Source organism: Loxodonta africana, chromosome 8, assembly GCF_030014295.1.
Source record: "Loxodonta africana isolate mLoxAfr1 chromosome 8, mLoxAfr1.hap2, whole genome shotgun sequence".
Classification (NCBI taxonomy): domain Eukaryota; kingdom Metazoa; phylum Chordata; class Mammalia; order Proboscidea; family Elephantidae; genus Loxodonta; species Loxodonta africana.
This window is the reverse complement of record NC_087349.1, coordinates 74,966,145-74,992,380: the sequence shown is the minus strand read 5'-3', so window position 1 is coordinate 74,992,380 and position 26,236 is coordinate 74,966,145. Positions and strand designations below refer to the sequence as shown.

Here is a 26,236-nt window from a genome sequence, read left to right as displayed (position 1 = left end):
GCATTGCATATGTAGATCGATCTGGGTAGAATAGACATTTTCACATCTACCCATGAGCATGGTATGTTTTCCACTTATGCAGGTCTCTTTTGGTTTCTTGCAGTAGTGTCTTGTAGTTTTGTTTGGATCAAATTTTTATGCCTCTGGTTACCTTTATTCCTAAGTACTTTATCTTCTTGGGATTATTATAAATAGTACTGATTTGGTGATTTCCTATTCTAAGTTCTCTTTTTTGGTGTAGAGGAATCCAATTGATTTTTATGTTTATCTTGTATCCTGATACTTTACTGAAATCTTTTATTAGTTCCAGCTGTTTTCTAATTTTAGGACATTTTTATCCCCCCAAACAAGAGCCCTTATACCCATTTATAGCCAATCCCAGATACCTCCCCCAGCTCCAGACAACGACTAATCTTTCTGCCTCTAAAATTTGTCTTTTCTGAACAATTCATGTAAAAGAAATCCTTCAATGTGTGGTCTTTTGCATTTGGATTATTACACTTAGCATATGCTTTTCATGTGAAATGCATCACAAGTTTATTCCTTTTTATTGGCAAGTAGTGGTATTTCATTGTTTGGATGTATCACCTATTGCTCATCTACTCACCATTATGAGTACTTGGGTTGTTTCCAGTCTTTGGCTATTTATGAATAATGGAAGTCTCTTGAGTTAACCTCACTAGTGAGTTTTTTGTTTTAATTTATGGTACTTTTCAACTCCAGAATTTACATTTGGGTTAATTTGATAATTTTTATCACTATAGTGGTATTTTCTATTTGATAAGTCATTATAATCATGCTTTCCTTTATTCTTTGAACATTATTTCCTTTAGTTCTTTTGATACATTTATAATATCTGCTTTGAAGTCTTTGTCTGCTAAGTTCAACATCTGGGCCTCATCAGAGACAGCCTGTCTTACTGATTTTTTTTAAAAAAGCTTTTTCTAAGAAGTTGTTGTACTTTTATAATTCTTTGCATATCTTGTAACTTTTGGTTGAAAAGTAGAAATTGAGTATAAAATACATGATAACATTTCTGGTTTCGGGCCCTCCCATGGGGATTGTTTTTGTTCCTTTGTTTGGGGACTTGCCTGCGCAAATTCTGTGGAGTTTCTCTTCCCTGTAATGTGTGAATGCCGATGCTTCTTTTTATTTATTTTTTTTTTTGAATAACTTTTATTGTGTTTTAGGTGAATGTTTACAAATCAAGTCAGTCTGTCACATATAAGCTTATATACACCTTACTCCATACTCCCACTTACTTTCCCCCAATGAGTCAGCCCTTCTAGTCTCTCCTTTCGTGACAATTTTGCCATTTTCTAACCCTCTCTACCCTCCTATCTCCCCTCCAGACAGGAAATGCCAACACAGTCTCAAGTGTCCACCTGATACAAGTAGCTCACTCTTCATCAGCATCTGTCTCCAACCCATTGTCCAGTGCTTTCCATTTCTGATGAGTTGTCTTCGGGAATGGTTCCTGTCCTGGGCCAACAGAAGGTTTGGGGACTGTGACTGCTGAGATTCCTCTAGTCTCAGTCAGACCATTAAGTCTGGTCTTTCTATGAGAATTTGGGGTCTGCATCCCACTGTTCTCCTGCTCCCTCAGTGGTTCTCTGTTGTGTTCCCTGTCAGGTCAGTCATTGGTTGTGGCCGGGCACCATCTAGTTGTTCTGGTCTCAGGAGGATGTAAGTCTCTGGTTCATGTGGCCCTTTCTGTCTCTTGGGCTCATAGTTATCGTGTGACCTTGGTGTTCTTCATTCTCCTTTGATCCAGGTGGGTTGAGACCCATTGATGCATCTTAGATGGCTGCTTGTTAGCATTTAAGACCCCAGACGCCAGAGTTCAAAGTGGGATGCAGAATGTTTTCATAATAGAATTATTTTGCCAATTGACTTAGAAGTCCCCTTAAGCCATAGTCCCCAAACCCCTGCCCTTGCTCCGCTGACCTTTGAAGCATTCAGTTTATCCTGGAAACTTCTTTGCTTTTGGTCCAGTCCAGTTGAGCTGACCTTGCCTGTATTGAGTATTGTCCTTCCCTTCACCTAAAGTAGTTCTTATCTACTAAAAAAAGAGAAATTTTTTTTTCTTTTTCTTTTTTTTTTTATCAACTAACTAATCAGTAAATAACCCTCTCCCACCCTCCCTCCCTCCCCTGTTTTTATTTTTTTGTTTTTTTTAATTTTAATCCTTGCCTCCTAGGGTTTGCTCCTGTGTCAGTGTGATTGGCCAGAGGATGTGCTCAAACATTTTGATCCAGATAGACTTCCTTCATTTGCTGTTGGATCTGTGGTGTGTTTGGTGGAGAACACATGTAAAGTGTCTAAGTCAACTTTTGTTTTTACTATCTGCCAACCCCTCTTGCATCCTTTCTAATAACAAAAGGCCTCATATTTAGCCAAGGATGTATAGATAACTAGAGCCCTCTTTGGTCTCTCTGAAAGCATTTACTCTTGCACACGCATACAGCCTTTCATACAGCGATATCTGGGAGCTTATCCAGGCCCTTTATGATTGTCTCACTTCCCAGATCTCTGTGTTCAATTTCTGGCAACTCTGCTGTTGGTTGTTTTCCCTAGTCAGTTTTGCAAACTCAGGATAATTTCAATATTGGCCTACCTCAAAATGAATAAACAAAAATGTGCCAGTATGCTAGAGAGTAGAATATTAACAGTATTTATAGTCACTATATTTTACGAAGGAGAAAGTATCAGTTATTATGGCAATTCACTCAAGAGAACCTCTGTATTAAAAAAACAAACAAAAACAAACTGCTATACTAAATAATTATCCTGGTTGCCATATAGGGAATGACTTGGAAGTTTGAAAAGTGGAATAGACTAGCTTTGAGTCTCTTTTAGTAGAGCAAGAGATAGGTGATTGTGAAATAAAATAGATCCATGACTACTGAAAAAATTGGACAGGCTTAAGAAATAGGTTCAAATTAGAATTGGCAAGGTCTAGAAATGAAAGGCGCCCTGGTGGCACAGTGGTTAAGCACTTGGCTGTTAATGAAAAGGTTGGTGGCTCAAACCCACCAGCCATTCTATGGAACAATGTGGCAGTCACCTCCCATAAAGATTACAGCCTTGGAAATGCTATAGAGCAGTTCTGTTCTGTCCTGTAGGGTCGCTATGAGTCGGAATCAACTTGACAGCAATGGGTTTGGTTTTGGGGTTTAGAGAATGAAAGAAAGGAAGTGTCGATGCTGATCCTGAGGTTTGGGGTTTGAACAATTACGTGATTACATTTACTGAGATGGAATTGATTATTGTTGACACAGGTTTGGGGCAGGATAAAAAGACATACTGTTTGATATGCAAATTAGTGGAAATGTCAGAGCCGCAATATTTAAGTTTAGAGCACAGAAGAATGCCTCAATTGGAGGTAATTTTAGAGTCGTTGGTATGTTTATTTTTTACCTATGGCTGCATAACTCATCATCCTAAAACTTAGTGGCTTGTAACAGCAAACATTTTATTATTACTCACAAATCTGTGGGTCATTTGAGTGGTTCTGCCATCAGTGTCAGGTTAACTAGGGTCTAGCCAGTTTATGCTGGTTCCGTTCAAATGTAAAGCAGTTGGTACTGGCTGTTGGTGGCATAATGGCAGTGACTGACTATGTGCCTCTCTTCATCAATAGGCTGAGCTAGACTTTGTCACCTGTGTAAAGCCTCCCAGTTTCTTTCAAAGGCAGGAAGAGCTTTAAAAGGAAATCAAGAAACTTAAATCCTCTCTCTCTATATACATATATACCAAAACCAAAAAACCAAGCCCAGTGCCGTTGAGTGAATTCTGACTCATAGCGACCCTATAGGACAGAGTAGAACTGCCCCATAGAGTTTCCAAGGAGCCCCTGGTGGATTCGAACTGCTGACCCTTTGGTTCTCAGCCGTAGCACTTAACCACTACGCCACCAGGGTTTCCCCTATATATATACATATACTATGAAAGATTTATTAAACCCAATCACACATTAACACATTAGGCTACTTAATTTTTTAAAGAGTACAAAACTTAAAGGCAAAGTAATCTTAGATAATTTAATTGTATTAAAAACAATTAATAAAATACTAGTCTAAAAACCCTAACATTTAAAAGTTTTAAAATAGATTCCTAGATAACTCTTGGATCAAAGAGGAAATCCAAAGGAAAATGGCAAAGTATACGGAAAAAATATACTATTCTTACATAACAGAACGAAAGCCTTATTCAGAGGAAGATGTACCGTCTTTCATTATTAGAATGAATCAACAATGAAGGAACTTAATGCTCATTGTAAGAAGTTTAATGAAAGAATCATACCAGCTGAGGAAAAATTCATTTAAAAATAATGGATGGTATAGTATCTCTCTCTGACCCCCCCTTTGTGTATGCTTTTGTAGTCATTAGGTGAGTCAGTTTTGACTCAAAGCGACACTATGTACAACAGAATGAAAAACTGCCTGGTCCTGCACCGTCCTCGCAATTGTTGCTGTGCTTGAGCCTATAGTTGCAGCCACTATGTCATTGACGGTTTTCCTCTATTTTGCTAATGCATTACTTTCCCAAGCATCATTTCCTTCTCCAGGGAAGGATCCCTCCTGATAACATATCCAAGGTGCTTAAGATGAAGTCTTGCCATCCTTACTTCTAAGGAGCATACTGGCTATACTTCTTCCAAAACATATTTGTTCGTTCTTCTGGCACTCCATAGTATATTCAGTATTCTTTGCCAACACAAAAACTCAAAGGCATCAATTCTTCTCCAGCCTTCCTTATTCATTATCCAATTTTCACATGCATATGAAGCAATTGAAAACGCCATGGCTTGGGTCAAGCACGCCTTAGTCCTCAAGGTGGTATCTTTGTTTCTTAACACTTTAATGAAGTCTCTTGCAGCAGATTTGCCCGGTGCAATATGTCATTTGATTTCTTGACTGCTGCTTCCATGGGTGTTGATTGTGGATCCAAGTAAAATGAAATCCTTGACAACTTCAGTATTTTTTCCATTTATCATGATGTTGCTTATTGGTCCAGTTGTGAGAATTTTTGTTTTCTTTATGTTGGGGTGTAATCCATTCTGAAGGCTATAGTCTTTGATCTTTATCAGTAAGTGCCTTGAGTCCTTTCACTTTCTGCAATCAAGGTTGTGTCATCTGCATAATGAAGGTTGTAACGAGTCTTCCTCTAATCCTGATGCCCGTTCTTCTTTGTATAGTCCAGTTTCTCAGATTATTTGCTTGGCATAAAGATTGAATAAGTATGGTGAAGGACACAACCCCAACACACAACTTTCCTGATTTTAAATCACTCAATATGCCCTCATTCTGTTAAAACAACTGCCTCTTTGTTTATGTACAGATTCCTCGTGAGCACAATTAAGTATTCTGGAATTCCCATTGTCCACAATGTTATCCATAATTTGTTATGATCCATACAATTAAATGCCTTTGCATAGTCAGTAAAACACAGGTAAATATCTTTCTGGTATTCTCTTTTTTCATTCAGGTTCCATCTGACCTCAGCAGTGATATACCTCATTCCATATCCTCTTCTGAATCCACCTTGAATTTCTGGCAGTTCCCTGTCAATGTACTGCTGCAATCATTTTTAATTATCTTCAGCATAATTTTGTTTGTATGTAATATTAATAATATTGTTCGATAATTTCCACATTCCATTGGATCACCTTTCTTTAAAAAGGGCACAAATAGGGATCTCTTCCAGTCAGTTGGCCAGATGGCTATCTTCCACATTTCTTGCTGTAGACCAATGAGCACCCCCAGTGCTGCATCTGTTTGTTGAAACCTCTCAATTGGTGTTAACATCTATTCCTGGAGCATGGTTTTTCTCTAATGCCTACAGTGCAGCTTGGACTTGTTCCTTCAGTACCATCAGTTCTTGATCATGTACTACCTCCCAAAATGTTTGAATGTTGACCAATTCTTTTTGTTGCTGCGAGTCTGTGTATTCTCTCCATCTTGTTTTTATGCTGCCTGTGCTGTTCAGTATTTTGCTCATAGAATTCTTCAGTATAGCAAATTGAGGCTTGCATTTTTTCTTTAGTTCTGTGAGCCTGAGAAGTACTGAGCATGTTCTTCCCTTTTGGTTTTCTAACTTCGGGTCTTGGCACCTGTCATGATTAATATTTTACTTTTTCTCCTTGAGCCACCCTTTGAATCTTCTGTTCAGCTCTTTTACTTCATCATTTGTTCCGTTCGCTTTAGCTGCTCTACTTTCAAGAGCAAGTTTCAGAGTCTCTCCTAACATCCGTTTTGGTCTTTTCTAAATTTTAATGACATTTTGCTTTCTTCATGTATAATGTCCTGATGTCATTCCACAAATGGTCTTGTCTTCAGTCATTAATATTCAATGTGTCAAATCCATTTTTGAGATGTGCTCTAAATTCAGGTGGGATATACTCTAGGTCGTATTTTGGCTCTTGTGGGCTTATTTTACTTTTCTTCAGCTTCAACTTGAACTCACATATGAGCGATTGATGGTCTGTTCTGCATTTGGTCCCTTGGTTTTGTTCCTACTGATGATATTGAGCTTCTCCATTGTCTCTTTCCACAGATGTAGTAGATTTGATTCCTGTGTATTCCATCAGGTAAGGGCCATATGTACAGTTGCGATTTATATTGTTGAAAAAAGGTATTTGTGATGAAGAAGTTTTTGGTCTTGTAAAATTCTGTCATGCAATCGTTGGTGCTTCTGTCACCAATGCCATGCTTTTTTAACTACTAATCCTTCTTCTTTGTTTCCAACTTTCTAATTCCAATCATCAGCAATTATCAATGCATCTTGACGGCACATTTGATGAATTTCAGACCGCGGAAGTTGGTGAAAATCCTCAATTATTAAAAAAAAAAAAAAAAATTTTTTTTTTTTTTTTAAATATTATTCAGACTCATAGGGACCCTAGAGGACAGAGCAGAACTGTCCTATAGACTTTCCAAAGAGTACTTGGTGGATTCGAATGGCGGACTTTTTTGGTTAGCAGCCGTAGTACTTAACCACCACCACCACCAGCTTTTCCATATATATGTTAAACATTATAAATATATACTATGTGTAGGTGTTTGTAAAATATACAAATTGTTTATATATATGTAAAATAAATATAATTATAAAATATATAAACATATATATATATAACTTATAGATAATATATAGATAATGCTATATCTGTATATTTGGAAACCCCAGTGCTGCAGTGGTTAAGAGCTACAGCTGCTAACCAAAAGGTCGACAGTTCAAATCCACCAGGTACTCTTTGGAAATTCTGTGGGGCAGTTCAACTCTGTCCTATAGGGTGGTATGAATTGGAATCAACTTGATGGCAGTGGGTTTGAATTTTTTTTTTTTTTTTTTTGGTTTATAGGTATAGATATTATCTATAAATATAGATAAAGTAAAGATAAAGGAAATAATGGCTATATCTAGAAGCTATTACTTGGGGAAGACCAAGAAAAAAAGTTTATTTGAAGTTTGATAAAAGCAAACAAGTGAGAGAACCAATTATAAAACATTAAAATGATAAAGGAAATAATCCAAAATTTCAGAATTTTAAGAATTTAAAATTTTAATTTTAAGAATATTCCTTATACTATAATAAATTACACATATATAGGGTCCTTAAATGATATTTTCTCTGATCATAATGTAGTAAAGCTAGAAATAAAAAAAAAAAAGATAAAAAAATATTAAGACAATTTAAAGATTTCAAACAAGCATTAATGCAAATAAATTTCCAGTTAAAATGGAATAAAAAGTGAAGTAACATTATTTAGGAATTTACAAATTATATGGAGTTCATATTAAAAACCAGTAGGATATGGCCAAAACTACATACATGGAAGAAGATAGCCATATAAGGTTTTATTATCTTTTAAAAAATGTAAAATAAATGAACAAGCATTCAACTAAACAAAGCACTAGAAAAAATACCAATGAAATAAACAAAAATATTATGACACAACAAATATAAAGGATGAAATTAATGAACTAGGAAAAACCATCAAAACTATGAGGATACTGATAAACCAAAAAAAAAGCTTTTTTTATTTCATAAAAAACAAAAATACAGAAAAACCTGGCAGCTATTTTTTTAATTTTTTTTATTAATTTTTATTGAGCTTCAAGTGAACATTTACAAATCAAGTCAGACTGTCACATATAAGTTTATATATATCTTACTCCATACTCCCACTTGCTCTCCCCCTATTGAGTCAGCCCTTTCAGTCTCTCCTTTCGTGACAATTTTGCCAGCTTCCCTCTCTCTCTATCCTCCCATCCCCTCTCCAGACAGGAGATGCCAACACAGTCTCAAGTGTCCACCGGATATAATTAGCTCACTCTTCATCAGCATCTCTCTCCCCCCCGCTGACCAGTCCCTTTCATGTCTGATGCGTTGTCTTCAGGGATGGTTCCTGTCCTGTGCCAACAGAAGGTTTGGGGACCATGACCGCCAGGATTCCTCTAGTCTCAGTCAGACCATTAAGTATGGTCTTTTTATGAGAATTTGGGGTCTGCATCCCACTGATCTCCTGCTCCCTCAGGGGTTCTCTGTTGTGCTCCCTGTCAGGGCAGTCATCGATTATGGCCGGGCACCAACTAGTTCTTCTGGTCTCAGGATGATGTAGGTCTCTGGTTCATGTGGCCCTTTCTGTCTCTTGGGCTCATAGTTATCGTGTGACCTTGGTGTTCTTCATTCTCCTTTGCTCCAGGTGGGTTGAGACCAATTGATGCATCTTAGATGGCTGCTTGTTAGCATTTAAGACCCCAGACGCCACATTTCAAAGTGGGATGCAGAATGTTTTCATAATAGAATTATTTTGCCAATTGACTTAGAAGTCCCCTTAAACCATGTTCCCCAAACCCCCGCCCTTGCTCCGCTGACCTTTGAAGCATTCATTTTATCCTGGAAACTTCTTTGCTTTTGGTCCAGTCCAATTGAGCTGACCTTCCATGTATTGAGTGTTGTCCTTCCCTTCACCTAAAGCAGTTCTTATCTACTAATTAATCAGTAAAAAACCCTCTCCCACCCTCCCTCCCTCCCCCCTCGTAACCACAAAAGTATGTGTTCTTCTCAGTTTATACTATTTCTCAAGATCTTATAATAGTGGTCTTATACGATATTTGTCCTTTTGCCTCTGACTAATTTCGCTCAGCATAATGCCTTCCAGGTTCTTCCGTGTTATGCAATGTTTCACAGATCCGTCACTGTTCTTTATCGATGCGTAGTATTCCATTGTGTGAATATACCACAATTTATTTACCCATTCATCTGCTGATGGACACCTTGGTTGCTTCCAGCTTTTTGCTATTGTAAACAGAGCTGCAATAAACATGGGTATGCATATATCTGTTTGTGTGAAGGCTCTTGTTTCTCTAGGATATATTCCGAGGAGTGGGATTTCTGGGTTGTATGGTAGTTCTATTTCTAACTGTTTAAGATAACGCCAGATAGATTTCCAAAGTGGTTGTAGCATTTTACATTCCCACCAGCAGTGTATAAGAGTTCCAATCTCTCCGCAGCCTCTCCAACATTTATTATTTTGTGTTTTTTGGATTAATTCCAGCCTTGTTGGTGTGAGATGGAATCTCATCGTAGTTTTAATTTGCATTTCTCTAATGGCTAATGATCGAGAGCATTTTCTCATGTATCTGTTAGCTGCCTGAATATCTTCTTTAGTGAAGTGTGTGTTCATATCCTTTGCCCACTTCTTGATTGGGTTGTTTGCCTTTTTGTGGTTGAGTTTTGACAGAATCATATAGATTTTAGAGATCAGGCGCTGGTCGGAGATGTCATAGCTGAAAATTCTTTCCCAGTCTGTAGGTGGTCTTTTTACTCTTTTGGTGAAGTCTTTAGATGAGCATAGGTGTTTGATTTTTAGGAGCTCCCAGTTATCTGGTTTCTCTTCATCATTTTTGGTAATGTTTTGTTTCTGTTTATGCCTTGTATTAGGGCTCCTAGGGTTGTCCCTATTTTTTCTTCCATGATCTTTATCGTCTTAGTCTTTATGTTTAGGTCTTTGATCCACTTGGAGTTAGTTTTTGTGCATGGTGTGAGGTATGGGTCCTGTTTCATTTTTTTTTTCAAATGGATATCCAGTTATGCCAGCACCATTTGTTAAAAAGACTATCTTTTCCCCAATTTACTGACACTGGGCCTTTGTCAAATATCAGCTGCTCATATGTGGATGGATTTATATCTGGGTTCTCAATTCTGTTCCACTGGTCTGTGTGTCTGTTGTTGTACCAGTACCAGGCTGTTTTGACTACTGTGGCTGTATAATAGCTTCTGAAATCAGGTAGAGTGAGGCCTCCCACTTTCTTCTTCTTTTTCAGTAATGCTTTGCTTATCTGAGGCTTCTTTCCCTTCCATATGAAGTTGGTGATTTGTTTCTCTATCACCTTAAAAAATGACATTGGAATTTGGATGGGAAGTGCATTGTATGTATAGATGGCTTTTGGTAGAATAGACATTTTTACTATGTTAAGTCTTCCTATCAATGAGCAAGGTATGTTTTTCTATTTAAGTATGTCCTTTTTAATTTCTTGTAGTAGAGCTTTGTAGTTTTCTTTGTATAGGTCTTTTACATCCTTCGTAAGATTTATTCCTAAGTATTTTATCTTCTTGGGGGCTACTGTGAATGGTATTGATTTGATTATTTCCTCTTCGATGTTCTTTTTGTTGATGTAGAGGAATCCAAGTGATTTTTGTATGTTTATCTTATAACCTGAGACTCCTGGCAGCTATTTTTAATGAAAATAAAAAATATGTATTGTTATAAATACGAAGTTATAAGCATATCTATGGAAAATAAATTTAGAAGTATAGCATTTGCAACATTATGGCAGTAAAATTTATTATCTGGAAAAAAGTAATATTTTCCAACCAAATATAAATAGCAGACATTTTCTAAAAAGAAAAAAAAAAAAAGAAGTGGCAAATCTAAGCCAGTGCTTCTCGAATGTGAGCTTATATCAGAATCACCTGAAGGACTTGTTAAACTGCATTTTGCTGGTTCCCATGCTTAGGTTTTCTATTGTACTAGGTTTAAGATGTTTCATTTCCCACAAACACCCAGATGATGCCGTTGTTGCTTGTCTGGGATCACACTATGAGAACCACTGCTGTAAGCAAACAACCAGGAGAAAAAGTTAAAAACATAGTAAAACTCATTGCCATACAGTTGATACCAACTCATAGCAACCCTATAGGACAGAGTAGAGCTGCCCCATAGGGTTTCTAAGAAGTGGCTGGTGGTTTTGAACTGCTGACCATTTGGTTAGCAGCCAAGTTCTTAACCAGTGTGACACCAGGCCTCCAAAACATAGTAAAAATACTAAAATTTTTGTCAATTCACTTTACCCTTCAGATCGCAGATAATTCTCATATTTTATAAATGATTTCAGTAGATAGATTAAATTGCAAAGTTTTCTCAGTTCATTTTACATAGCTATTATAATCTTAATATCAATACTGCATATACTCCAAAAACTAAAATTCATGTATACATATAAAGGTAACAATTGCGAGCAACAATACTAGCAAATAAATTTAAGTTATATATTTTAAATACTAAAATGAATTGACCGAGTACGGTTTATTTCAAGAAAACGGAAGTGGGCCAATGTTAACATAATTAATTTAAATAAAATCCAGGACTATCGTTTTCATGTTTAAAAACTAAAATATGCAAAGCTTTTTCTAGAAATTAGCAGTTAATATCATATTAATAGTGATATACAACAGGCATTCCAATAAAATCAAGAAAACAAGGCTTCCTTTATAACTATTCTAGTCAATATTTTTAGAAACATTAGCTAATTTAATAATGAAATATTTAAATAAATCATATAAATATTGAAAAGTAAGACACAGGTTATTATTTGAAGGCAGTATGATTACGCATATAGTAAACATAAATTGAAAAAATAAAACTAGAAAAGCACTATAAGGTGGCTGGAAACTAGGTAGATATACACACACAGAATACATAGCTTTCCTTTAAAATAATTACATGTTGTTGTAAATATGAATATAATTTGGTTCACAATCATGACAAAGCTATAAAATATCTAGATCTATATTTAATAAGAAAGACATATGACCTATATATAGAAAACTAAACCATTTTAAACAAAATTATAAAATAAAACATGAATTATAAGAAGTCATTCTGATGTTCCTCTATGGGAAAATTTAATATTACTAAGAGATTAAATCTCCACTAGGTAATTTATATACATGTTAGTCCGTTGCTACTGAGAATCCTAATAGGATTACTGGTTGTTCATATTTGATTAATTGTAATTTGCAGTTGGGCAAATGCCATTGTAATTTTCTGAAATAATTGAAGTTTTATAATGGAAATTTCTTTGCCATGTACTAAATACCATCAGGTTACTGTAACTGGAAGATAAAAATCTGTTGTTGTTGAGTCAACCCCATGTGTTACAGAGCAGAACCCATGTGCTTCACAGGAGTTTTTGGCTGTCACCTTTATGGAGCAGTTCACTAGGGATCTGTAGGTGTATTCAAACCGCCAGCCTTTAGGTTAGCAATCGATTACACGTTATGTGTGCAACCCAGGCTCATGTAACTAAGATATGGTGACACAAAAATAGATGAATGAAACAGTGTAAGTTAGACAAAAAAAAAACTAGGTATTCGGAGAATTTAATAATTATTAGATGTTGAAATTTCAGATGGTTAGGAAAAGGAAGTGCAAAATAAATTAGCAGGCACAATTAATTATTCACTTGAATGAAAATAAATTTATATTTCCACTTCATACTTCAAATAAATTAAAAATATAAATGGAAGCAATACATTTATAAGACACAGAAAAAATATGAGTAGCCCTGGTGGTGCAGTAGTGAAGCACTCAGCTGCTAGAACCTACCAGAAGCTCCGTGGCACAAAGAAGTGGCAATCTGCTTCCACAAAGATTTAGAGCCTTGGAAACCCAATGGGGCAGTTCTCTTCTGTCCTGTGGGGTCTCTATGAGTCAGAATTGACTTGATGGAACCCAACAACAGCAAAGAGAATATAGATATATATTGTTATAATCTTAGAGTAGGAGAAGCCTGTCTAAAGCAAACAGTAAACCTAGAACCCATAACGGAAAGGAAATGACAGTTATATTCATAATCTTTTTTTTTTTTTTTAATGTTTGTTGAAACTGACATTAACAGAAGACAAAGAAAATATTTCCGTGCACAAATAGTAAACATTGGGGTTAATAAAGTAAAATATGGAATTTTTAATTAAAAAAAAATCTGATAGAAAAGTAGACTAAGTCTGAGAAATAACTATCATAAGTAGCCAGTTGAAAAGATTCCTAATGTTATTAATTAACAGTAACAGATAATATAGTAAACATAAATTGAATAGTAAACATAAGGTGCAAAATTATGGAAATGAAGAATAATTTTTTTGCCTTTCAGATTATTAAAATTATGGAAATTGGTAATATATAATGTCAATAGGCATGTAGAAAAATGGTCACTCCCATATTGTGTGGTGAACCTGTCAATTAAATGATTTTTCATGGAAAATAATTTAGTGTTATCTGTGAAAATTAAAAACAACTAGTATTATTTGATCCAGCAATTCTATCTCTAAGACTCTGTAATAGAGGAAAAAAAATTAATACAAAAATCTAAATAGCACTAATCATACTTAATTGCATAAAACTGATATGTTTATCAGTTTGAAATGATATACAACTGGAAAATGAAAATAAAAAATTGTCCCTAAATATACATTGTTCTTCCATTTCTTTTTTCTGTCGATTCCGACTCATGTCGGCCCCATGTGTTATAAAGTTGTACTGTTCCATAGTGTTTTCTTGGCTGTAATCTTTACCAAAGCAGATCACTAAGCCTTTAGTGGCAATGCTGGGTGTGTTCAAACTGCCAATCTTTAGGTTAGTAGTCAAGCACAAAGCCTTTGCACCACTCAGATACCTTTTACCTAGCACTAGAAAACCCAAAAACCCAGTGCTGTCGAGTCGATTCCGACTCATAGCGACCGTATAGGACAGAGTAGAACTGCCCCATAGAGTTTAGCGCTCAATAAATGTTACAGACGTTGATGGTATTCAGGTAACAGTGTTTGTTATATTGCTCTGTCTCTAAGAACGTGGAAACTGTCAGCAGCAGGTGTACAGAACAAAATATTAACAATCTTCATCTCTGAGATGGCAAAATATGGGAAAGAAATATGGGAAAGTAATTACTTCTTAATTTACTATAATTTAAAAATGTGGGGACCATTGGTAATCTTTATAGTATTATTAAAATATATTGGAATGTTTCTAAACCCTTCTATGGTGCTTAAACTCTCATTCAAATATTCATTTTAACCTGATTGAATCCCTACACCTTGCTGGATTGTTTTAGAAATGATTTCAGATTTTCTTTGGTTTTATTTGCTTAGATCACATTTTACGTGGATAAATACTTTTCTTTACAGCTGCTACTCAACTGATCATTTTTGTTTGATATGTTCTTTTGTCTTTTCCTTTCATTGATATATACAACAATTTTATTTTATATGTTTTTTTTATGTGAGTAGTCACTATGTGCTGGACACTATTGTAAATATTGGAAAGTATAGCAGGAATCAGTACTGGAGGATATAGCAGGAAAAAAATTCAGCTTTCATGGAGCTTATTTTCAGATAGAGGTGACACCATAAAAAAGGTGAAGAAATAAGATAATTTCAAATAGCGATAAGAGATATGAAGGAAATGAAAGAGTGAATTAACTCATTTTGACCTGAAATGTCTTGTTCTATAGTAAATGTGTCAAACCAAAAAAGAAAAGCCAAACCCGTTGTCATCAAGTTGATTCGGACTCATAATGACTGCATAGGACAGAGTAGAACTACCCCATAGAGTTTCCAAGGAGTTGCTGGTGGATTCAAACTGCTGACCTTTTGGTTAGCAGCCAAGCTCTTAACCATTGTGTCATCAGGGCTCCTTAAATATACCAGGACATGACAAATTCTTCTATTTTGCGTGCTGTTCTTTGCATCTGCTTATTGAAGTTTAACTTTCTCTTTTTTTTCAGGATTAGACTTTATGCATTCTACTGGTCTCAAGGTCCTAACCATTGGCCTTATGACCACTGGGTCATCCATTTTATTTTCCAACTTTCTGGTCTTGTTGGTAGCTATGGGTTGCCCGGTCTGTGAGCACACTGATTCTGCCTTGTCTTGGTTTTGTCCTTGTTGCTTTGAGTTAGAGGATCAATTTCTGGATATAGTGCTGGTAGGGAAAATAAAAGTAATTCTAAAACTAACTCTCATCTGGGAACTATTGAATCCATATTCCCTGGTAGCTCCCTGAAGAAAAATATTCATCTTTTTCACAGTGCAGCATGGAAAGGAGATGCCATAGTTAATATGCATCAGGTGTATTTCAAATTTCAGAAGAAAGGCTTGGCAATCTGCTTCTGAAAATCAACCACTGAAAACCCTATGGAGCACAGTTCTACTCTAACACACATGGGGTCACCATGAGTCAGAATTCACTTGCTAACAACTAACAACAACAATGATGATAATTGTGGTCCCAAGCAACACACACAGTGTTGTCAGCAAGGAGAGTATCATGTACAGTATCAAGGAGGGAAGACTGTTAGCATACAAGATTATTCCCAGTGGAGGATCCAGTTAACAAGATCAACAAAATATTCCTTATATGGGCCATTTATTGAGATATAACTGCATCGGTGAATAAACATTTCTTAACATCTTCTGCTGATGTATGTTGTCGTATATCAACATAAGAAAAATCTGAAATATTAAGTTTTCATGAACATTTAGTTTCCTAAATGCTGTTTAGGATTTTATTCCTAAAGTGTTTGTTTAATAGTTCATTCCACAAATATTTATCACGTGCTTGTTCTGATTCCTTGGCTAAAACTATAGTGGATACAAAAATTAACATGGTGCCATGCAAATAGTGTGAATTACAGAATGTGGGGAGTAAAACAGAATACATATTAATCTTTGCCTTTATGTAGCTGGAGCCCTAGTGTAGTAGTGGTTAAGAGCTTGGGTACTAACCAAAAGGTTGGCAGTTCGAATCCACTGGCTGCTCCTTGGAAACCCAAGGGGGCAGTTCTATACTGTCCTGTAGGTCTCTATGAGTCGGAATCGATCGGACGGCAATGGGTTTGGTTTGGCTTTTGATTTTATGAGGCTAGAAGAGATACCAATTAATAGGGGTTAAGGGAGTGAGTTTATTTTCCTTTTAACTTTTGCCATATATGTCTTATTGTTTACTATAATATTATTATAAGGAGTATTTCGCCCTGCAATAATAGATATGAAAAGTTTTTAAGCATATGTTAGCAATTACCTTACTGTTCTGTAATTAAAGCATCAGGCTATAATAAACTCAATCCACAAACATCTGTATTATCTTTCAATTTTATTTGTGTAGAGGAAAATTTAAGACTACTTTGAGGCAGATTGTGGGAACTATAATGGTTTGACTTAGTATTTCAGCCATAATAAATGTTAAAATAATGAAAGATTTAAGCAAACCCATTTCTTCCTAAGTGTAACGGTGATCCTCTTTGCAACTTAGAATATGCATAATTATGCATAATTAAGACCTATGAATTATCTTCCCTACCTCCTAGGTCTCTGATGCCAAGTCTGAAAAGGTCATGGATTATCCCCATGGAAATGCTTCCACCAACATAAATTGTGCTTGGCTTGCTGACATTGATAGATATTGAGCCACAAACTAGTGCTCATGTAAGACCACCTTAGCCCAATTCTGTTTTCCCTACATAGAGTATTGATTCTGTAGCAGTTGTTAATCATTCCAGTAAGTTCCGATCTGGACACTCTTCAACACAGAAGTCAGCACTGAGCGCAAAAACAAGCAGGGCAGTAAGAATTTCAAAGGCTTCTGGAAAGGTCCTCCAGTTTCTGTAGACCATATCCAGAAACAAATTAGTATCACATTGTACAAAAATCAAAAACTAGCATTAGAATAAAAACCTTATCCACATTAATTCTTCTGAAATCTGAAGAGTGTCTGTGATCACTGTGGAAATATCTTCCTACTCTGGAAGAAATGTGACAAAGACAAGTGGACTTTTACTACACCATATATATTACTACCCAAATGTCCTATCAAATAGATATTTGCATGGTTATGATTTAATATCCTTCAGCCTTAGTCAGTCACTACGAGCCTCTTATTCTGCCACTGTAGGAAAAATATGACTACTTAATTCTCATAACCATAAATTTCAAGTTAGTGGAATAGTTACCAATCAGAATCCCTTCAGTCATCAGCCCTTTCTTGCATGTTTTTTTTTTTTTTTTTCCTATGCCATTACAGACAAATACAAAAGAAATAACCTTAATCATAGAAATTTAGCAATGCTCACAGGCTGCTTAAGATGGTAACATTTTTGTCCACCCGTAAGGTAAATTAAACTGGGTCCTGAACATATTTAATATAGGCTTTAAAAGAACAAAAAAATTGTCATTTTCATTTAATTTGTCCGGCTACTTCTTTATTATACATGCTATGTAATTTTTGAAAGCTACCACATCTTTTGTAACTTAATTTAAATTTGTTTTGGCCAGATTCTATAGGTCTAAAGATAATTTTGTTACTACACAGACTATAATAACTGTTATGTTTTGGAATATCAAAAACGTTGTTGGTTGCTATCAAATGATTTCTGACTCATGGTGACTCCACATGTGCATAGTAGAACGACTCAATAGGGTTTTCAAGGCTATGACTTATGGGAAGCAGATCACCAAGCCTGTCTTCAGAGGCCCTCTTGGTGGGTTTGAACTGCCAACTTTTCAGTTAGTAGTCAAATGCTTAACTATTTGTGTCACCCAGGACTCCATCTATTACCTAAAGAATACTGTATTTTAATGAGGAACCAGGTGCCTAAATGAGGTACTTGGATTCTACATTTGAAAAATAGAAAGGTTATAGACCATTATAGTAATCACTTGGCGAGACTACAATGCTCAGTATAGAAAGACAAAGTTCTGAATTATATTTCTTCCCATTTTATGACATTTTATACTATACTGGAATTTTTTTTTTTTTTTTTCAGGAAAGCCAACTGTTCATATCTTTGTAGGAAGGTGCTGTCTTGTAGGACATTTGCTCCTGAAATAGATATTTTGTCTGAAGTAGAATTTGTATTTATTTGAGTAAAATATCAATTAGAAAAAGATTATTAATCTCAAATACTTGATAATTCTATCTCAAAGCAATGTGTTTACTTCCAAAAAATTTCACTGTAAATTTAATTTTTTTAATATAATTTCAGCACCATTACATTGTGCTTGTCTTTTATTCACTAAACCACGTTAAACTCTTTAATAAATTAGATATTTTTAGAAAAAGCAACCTCTTCTCATGGAATCCCTGGGTAGTACAAATGGTTAAGCACTCTACTACTAATCAAAAGGTTGGAGGTTTGAACCCATCCAGAGGCTCTTTGGCAGAAAGTCCTGGAGATCTACTTCTGATAGATCACAGCCCTGAAAAACCCTATAGAGTACGCATCTACTCTTAAACACATGGGATCACATCGACTCAATGACAGCTGGTTTGGTTTTAACGTATTCCCTACAGAATGATAATGTATATGATATTCATCAAATAGAATATAATGGGATTTCTTTCTAAACAGATCTATCCTACAGAAACCAATAATGGATACTGTAATTTGATGTGACCCTAAAGCTAAAAGCCTCAAACTAGAATATTGACTTACAGGATAAAACAAAATTGCTGCTTTTATTTTATTAATAAATTTACAAAAATGATTCTTTCATTAAACAACTATTGGCAATATTTTTAAATTGTCTTTTTTTTCCCACCAGATAACTATTCTATTTTTTTTTTATATTAAAGGTCTTTACAGTGGTTTTGATTATAGACCAGAATATCTGATACCTGAAGAAGATAAAAATGTAGTATTTAACCAAAAACAAAACTTTATAAAATATTTAACAGATTAAAATAAATGAATAAATTATTCAGGTAAAAAAATAGAAAATAATAAGACATTTAAAAAGAATTCCTTACCCTTAGGTAATTTCTGAGCTATAAAATCGTTACATTTAGCGGTGTTCACATCTTTATCATCTGTTTGCTAAAGGGTAAACTGACGCTCTGCTTACTCTTTCACCTACCAAACTCTCATAAAACTTCTCTGGCTGTTGTCATTACTCACCTCAGATATACCAACGTGCTGGCACTACATTTCTGGGATATTTTCTTGCACTTACCCTTGTCTCACTTTTTACTTACTGAAGTTATTTCCTTACTTCCTGGAAATTCCTCAACCCCATACTCTCTTGAGTCTTGTAATTCTTCTTTGACAACAAGCTAGTTTTATGTCACTTTTATGGGCTTTTCTAACTGAATTTGCTAGAAAATGAACTGTTGGTGATCACCAGGATTGTTTACTGTTCTACTTTTCTCTCTCTGAGTCTTTCTGTTTATCGCATTCCTCCTGATTTGAAATCATGAGGAGGAGTGAAATAACCAGAAAGATTTAGAGAGAGAAGAGCAGAAATGTAAACAATCCTGAAAATCATTGACAGTTAAATTTCATGTATCTTTTAGCCATACTTATTTAATCTGTATACCGAGCAAATAATCTCAGAAACTGAACTTTATGAAGAAGAACGCAGCATCGGGATTGGAGGAAGATTCATAAACAACCTGCAATATGCAGATGATACAACCTTGCTTGCTGAAAATGAAGAGGACTTGAAGCACTTACTGACAAAGATTAAAGACACAGCCTTCAGTATAGATGACACCACACCTCAACCAAAAAAACCCAAAAATCCTCACAATTGGACCAATAAGCAATATTGTGATAAATGGAGAAAAGATTGACGTTGTCAAGAATTTCATTTTACTTGGATCCACAATCATTGCCCATGGAAGCAGCAGTAAATAAATCAAAGTACATATTGCACTGGGTAAATTTGCTACAAAAGACCTCTTTCAAGTGTTAAAAAGCAAAGATGTCACTTTAAGGACTAAAGTATACCTGACTCAAGCCATGGTATTTTCAGTCACCTCATATGCATGTGGAAAACCCTGGTGGCGTAGTGGTTAAGAGCTACGGCTGCTAACCAAAAGGTTGACAGTTCTAATCCACCAGGGACTCCTTGGAAACTCTATGGGGCAGTTCTACTCTGTACTATAGGGTCGCCATGAGCCAGAATCAGCTTGGCGGCAATGCATTAAGGTTTTGTTTATTTTCATGTGCATGTAAAAACAGGACAATGAATAAGGAAGACTGAAGAAGAATTGATGCTTTGAATTATGGTGTTGGTGAAGAATATTGAATATACCATGCACTGCCAGAAGAATGAACAAATGTGTCTTGGAAGAAGTACAGTCAGAATGCTTCTTAAAAGCGAGAACAGGGAGAATTCATCTCACATATTTTGGGCATGTTATCTCCAGCCTTACCTCCAGAAAATGCCTGTAGTTTCTTGAAAAAAAATTTTTTTTTTTTTCTCTCTTGATTCTGCCCTTTCACATGTCATCAACTCTTTCTGGATGAACCTGACCTCATCCACCCATCCTCCTCTAATTTTCCCCATATATATTCTCTCTTTCCTTATCCACAAGTTACAAGGTTATCCCCTGTTCTGCTTTGAATAATCAGCTCAGGCCTCTCTTCTCTCAAAAAGTTATCCTGACTTACCATACTAGGTTTGCAACTCCTGTTTGATACCCCATAATACTCTGTACATACCTCTATTGAACATTAATCACATTGTCCATATTTTTAATAGTCATCTGTTTGTCTGTCTTCCCCTAGAATCTGAGTTTCTTGAAGAACTCCTTGTTGGTTATTGAAGCATGTCTACATTTTGCACATATATTGTGATTTAGCAGCTCTCAGTAGATACTAAATGATCGTTTAGCTATGGATGAATAAAAGTTAGACTGTATTCCAAGCTCCAGACTGATTTCTTTGGCTCTTTCTCTTACATTTGATTTATACTACTCTTTTTTTTTTAGTGTTAGATAAAAACAAACAGTATAAAATTTCCATCATAATTTAAACAGAAAGCTTTCTAGATATCCATAAAGACAAGCATGTTATCTTTTTGAATATTTCTAATAATCTTAGAGAATTGAAATATTAAAACCTTGCCTAATGTACAGTAAGGGGTTAATAATGTACAGTATAGTTTCCATAAATACATTTTAAAATATGGAGTCTTTACAAGTATGTTTTAAAATATAATAGAGGCTGGTATCTGACTTGAATGATTTTAACAGAATTTTGATTTTCTTACAGTCATTTAATTTCTGGGACATGAACTTTCCTAATGTTCCATAGCTAATTTAATCTTACCTGATTTTAGCTGTCATGTGCTTTTAATGACTATACTTGCAAAATGTATCAGAGCTAAGGAATTGTTTTTTTTTTTTTTTTTACTGTAGCTACACCCTAGCTAGAAGCTATAATGCTACAAGTGACAATGATAAATGAGAGTGTATTCCTGAAGATGTAATTAATCTGCAACAGGGTCAGAACAGCTCCTTAGGTAAATGAAACTAAATCAGCTGTGTAGTCTCTAATTAACTTACAACCATATTAGTCCAAGTATAATATTACTCATTATATATGTAAGGTATTATTTTCTCCATATGAAAGTTGTAATTTGCTAAGTAATGATTAACAATTCATCTTAATACTTTAGTCATATTATCATAAAATAATTGTCACATTTTCATTTTATTCCGTTCACCATTTCTATTTGAAAGGTGGAGGTAAATGTGTATCCTCTACATTGTATGTACAGAAATGAGTAATTTTACAATAACACATAAATTCTTATAATTAAATTGGTTTCCCAAATAGCACATACAGTAGCAAGTTTATTTTGGACTCTTTGAGCAAGTTGAAGTGTATATAAAGCAGGCTTATGGCATTCAGTATGCATTGAGTTCTGTTAGTACAGGAATATCATGTCAACTCCCATAGAAAAAATAAAAATAAATGGAGGAGGGAATTTTTGACCCAAAGTGGACGCAGATCACTTCCACTTACATTTTATTGACTAAAAGAACTCTACAGCCACATATAACGTCAAGGGGGCAGTAAAACTCATTTCTATCATGTCCCCATGAGACAAAGAATCAGAATATTTGGAAAACAAGTCTAATGACTATCATAGATAATCTGTTTACCAAATATTCAGTGTCATCTCTGCCCTAGCCCAATACAGTCATGCTCTGATTGATGTGTTAAACCTAAAACCCCAGTCAATGACATCCACACTCTCTGGCTTATATTCAGAACTGTCTCTTCTTCATGAGGTGATAAATGCAGTCTGCATCAGTTCTTCATATGACCTTTATTGATCTAGAAACCTAGAATTAAAAAGCCAGGTTTTCAGTACTCTTCTTCACCCAGTACATCATGAAAAACCATTGCCATTGAGTTGATTTCAATTCAGAGTGACCGTATAGGACAGGGTGGAACTGCCCATAGGGCTTCCAAGGAGCGGCTGGTGAATTCAGACTGCCAAACTTTGTTTAACAGCCATAGCCCTTTACCACTTTGCCTACAGGACTCCAAAACATGATGGTGGATAAGAAATAGGGTAACACAATAAGTGCTTCTGTTCAGAAAAGGAAAGAATGGGAGTTGCCCAGCAGACCCTGGTTTGTAGCAATTCTTAAACCCTTGTGAACAGACATTGTGACATTTTCGATCTTGGGGGTGTGCAATGGAGGCTGATCAAGCCTTTACTCTGCTTTCCAGGGGTCCTATTGTCCACTTTGTCCTGCAGTTCCTTTGCTCTGGCCATTTTTAATAACCTCATTGACTGCATAGGACGTAGGCATTAGTAATATGCCTTTGGGTGGGGTGGGGCATATTAGGTATTCTTAGTACACTTTTTGTTTATAGAACGTTGGGGCCCCATAGGTCTTGTAGATTTATAGTCTCTCTTGGTGCATGCTTTTGGCAGTATAGTTCCCTCAAAAACTTAGTTTGCTACTTATCTCTTTGATTCATCAGTAACATGATCCAGTACTCACATGCACAGTTCTTTTTAACTCATAATTTTTTTTTTTTTAATTGTGGATACTTTAATTCTACACCCTGATGTCACAGTGATTAAGAGCTATGGCTGCTGGCCAAAAGGTTGGCAGTTCGAATACAGCAGGCGCTCCTTGGAAACTCTGTGGGACAGGTCTACTTTGTCCTGTAGCGTCGCTATGAATCAGAATTGACTAGATGTCAACAGGTTTGGGTATTTTGTTTTATACTCTTTATCTAACTTTTCTCCAATATGCTTTAATCTCCAGAGATTCGAAGAATGGGTATGAAGGCCATTTCTTAATTTCCTTCCTCGTTCTGAGGCAATTTAATAAACAGTTTTTAATAATAGATACATGTGCTTACCTTTTTTTTTTTCTTTGCAAAAGTTGAGTTTTAATCTACTTTTTTTTTTTGTCCTAACACTATCTTGGTTTTCTCTTCCAGTCCTAAAAGTCCTCTAATGTATTAGCTCTCTGTATATGTCCTTTTATTCCTTCTTGCAAACTCTCCAGTTCTTTTCTGTATTCATCTCTTTCTTGGAATACTTTGCTAAATAAATACCACCAGCTGCAACCCACATACACTATGTACTCTTTTTTTTTTTTTTCTTTTTAAATCCCTTTGCTTAGAGCTCAAGCTATTTAGGTATATGATCCACTTCTGTTTCATCAGGGCATAACATGGATCACCTTCCTTCCCACCTCTGAGAATAGTGTTCTCACTGCCTGCCACCCTAGGCCTAACTGCCAAGCCAATGCCACATATTTTAACCTCTCTCTCTTTTTTTTTAATCACAGCAACATAGTCTGTCAAGTACCAATCTGTATTATGGTGTGGTAGCAAAAACACTCTAATCTCAGTGGATTAAAGCAACTACAATTTATTTTTCATTCAAGCTATGCATCCAGCATGATTTGGCAGGATTCTCTGATATACATCAGCCTCATTCAAGGACTCACAATTGGATGTTTTCTCCACAAGTTGAAAGTTAATGGTTGCCTAGGCAGCAGAAAGGGGACATGGTGAATCACACACTGGCTCTTAAAGGCATCTGACTGGCAGTCACATGTATTACCCTAGTTCACATTTTTCTTCTTCTTTTTTTCCCTAAAGCATGTCACATGGCCACTCTAATTTCTGAAGGTACCCAGAGGGAGGAGAACTGAAATATGGGCACACAACTGTGATGACTATTATAGTGTGGATGTATGGAAAGGGATAGAAAGAGAAACTGAAAAATCTGACAAAGAGAGAAAACATTTAGCCTTAAAAGGAGATTGGAAGGGATGGCTATTGAAAGGGTGAAGTAGTAGCAGGTATAAAGGAAATTGAGAGTGTTTAAAAAACTAAATTTTTTACAAGGCATATTTTGGCTTTGACATGAAGAAGCATCTGACAGTAAAAATACAAGTGGGAGGGAATGAGAGGGACAATTGACATTTGGGAGAGAGCCTAGAAAGCAGAGAGAGAAAGAACTGACTTATTGGAGAAAAAAACAGTGTGATAGGCCTGGAAAGCAAAGATGGGCTTCTCTAAAAGAGAAAACAACACTGCTAAGGAATTTAACATTCTGTCCTAGAAGAATTTTCCTGTCAAAAATCAACATGCGAAGTTTTTGTGATCATCATTATCATTCATGCCCAAATATTTATGACTATTAATATAATTATAAATGTGCCTGATTTAATTTAAATATTTTTGGGGGGGGGGAAATAATATCCTGACTTGTTTTTATTAGACTCTGAATTTTGACCTACATATCAACAGTGTTTGAACCCATGTTTTAACCCATGAGGCTAAAGGATATTATTGGCATTCTTTTTTCCATACACAAAAATTAGTGAATCTCCAAATACATGCTAATTATTTTTAAATTCCTAGAATCTGAATTTTCCATTATTTGGATAGACGTATATATTATGTTTATTCATACAATAATACATCTTTTGATAAATATCTTTACGGCTGATGAAAACCATTGCTGTTTTTCCACGTATTTGCAAAAATCTTGGAAATTTATCATAACTCTTATTTGACCAGCTTAATTAGTTCATATTCTCAGTGATTGTGCCTAGTCCAAAGGAGCCCTGGTGGTGCGATGGTTAAGCACTTGGCTGCTAACCAAAATGTTGGCAGTTCTAACTCACCAGCTCCTCCATGGGAGAAAGATGTGGCATTCTGCTCCCATAAAGATTGTTGTTGTTAGGTGTGGATGAGTTGGTTCCTGCTCATAGCGACCCTGTGTATAAGAGAACAAAGCACTGCCCGATCCCACGCTATTCTCGCGATTCTTGTTTTGCCCGATTCCATTGTTGCAGCCACTGTGTCAATCCATCTCATTGAGTATCTTCTTCTTTTTCACTGACCCTCTACCAAGCATGATGTCCTTCTCCAGGGACTGATCCCCCCTGATAACATGTTCAAAGTATGTGAGACGTAGTCTCACCATCCTTGCTTCTAAGGAGCATTCTGGTTGTACTTCTTCCAAGACAGATTTGTTCATTCTTTTGGCAGTCCATGGTATATTCAATATTCTTCACCAACACCACAATTCAAAGGCGTCAATTCTTCTTCAGTTTTCCTTATTCACTGTCCAGCTTTCACATGTATATGAGGCGATTGAAAACACCATGGCTTGGGTCAGGCACACCTTATTCTTCAAGGTGACATCTTTGCTTTTCAACAGCCTTGGAAATCCCATGGGGCAGTTGTACTCTGTCCTGTAGGGTCACTATGAATTGGAATCAACTCTTGGCAGCAGGTTTGGTATTTTTGTGTGTGTGTGTGTGCCTAGTTCAGTCTTAAATAGGGAACTTAAATAAAGAGAATTTGTTTCTTCCATTATCTTGTAAGCAGCGCCATATCAAAGTCTTTCTTCTGATTCTCTGTGGAAATTATCCAAATATATGTGATTTTTTCACATATCTCATAATTGCCTCTTAATTGAAACTCAAGGAATATTTTTAATTACTTCAAGAACATTTGAAATCTCAGAATTAATGACTGCATTCTACAAAATAAATGTGATATACTAAAAGCAATGTAATATTGATAATATGGAAAAATGGAATTTTAGTTAATCTATTTGATATTGTGATGAAATTAATGTTAAAAGTACACTTGCTATACTCCTTCTTCTGTT

General features: G+C 35.7%; 1 protein-coding gene across 1 annotated transcript in view; it reads left to right on the top strand.

The window, feature by feature from the left end:
* LOC100666244 (diacylglycerol kinase beta) overlaps positions 1 to 26,236 on the top strand; it is a 456,718-nt gene that overhangs the window by 370,301 nt on the left and 60,181 nt on the right. The gene's annotated exons all lie outside the window — the stretch shown is intronic.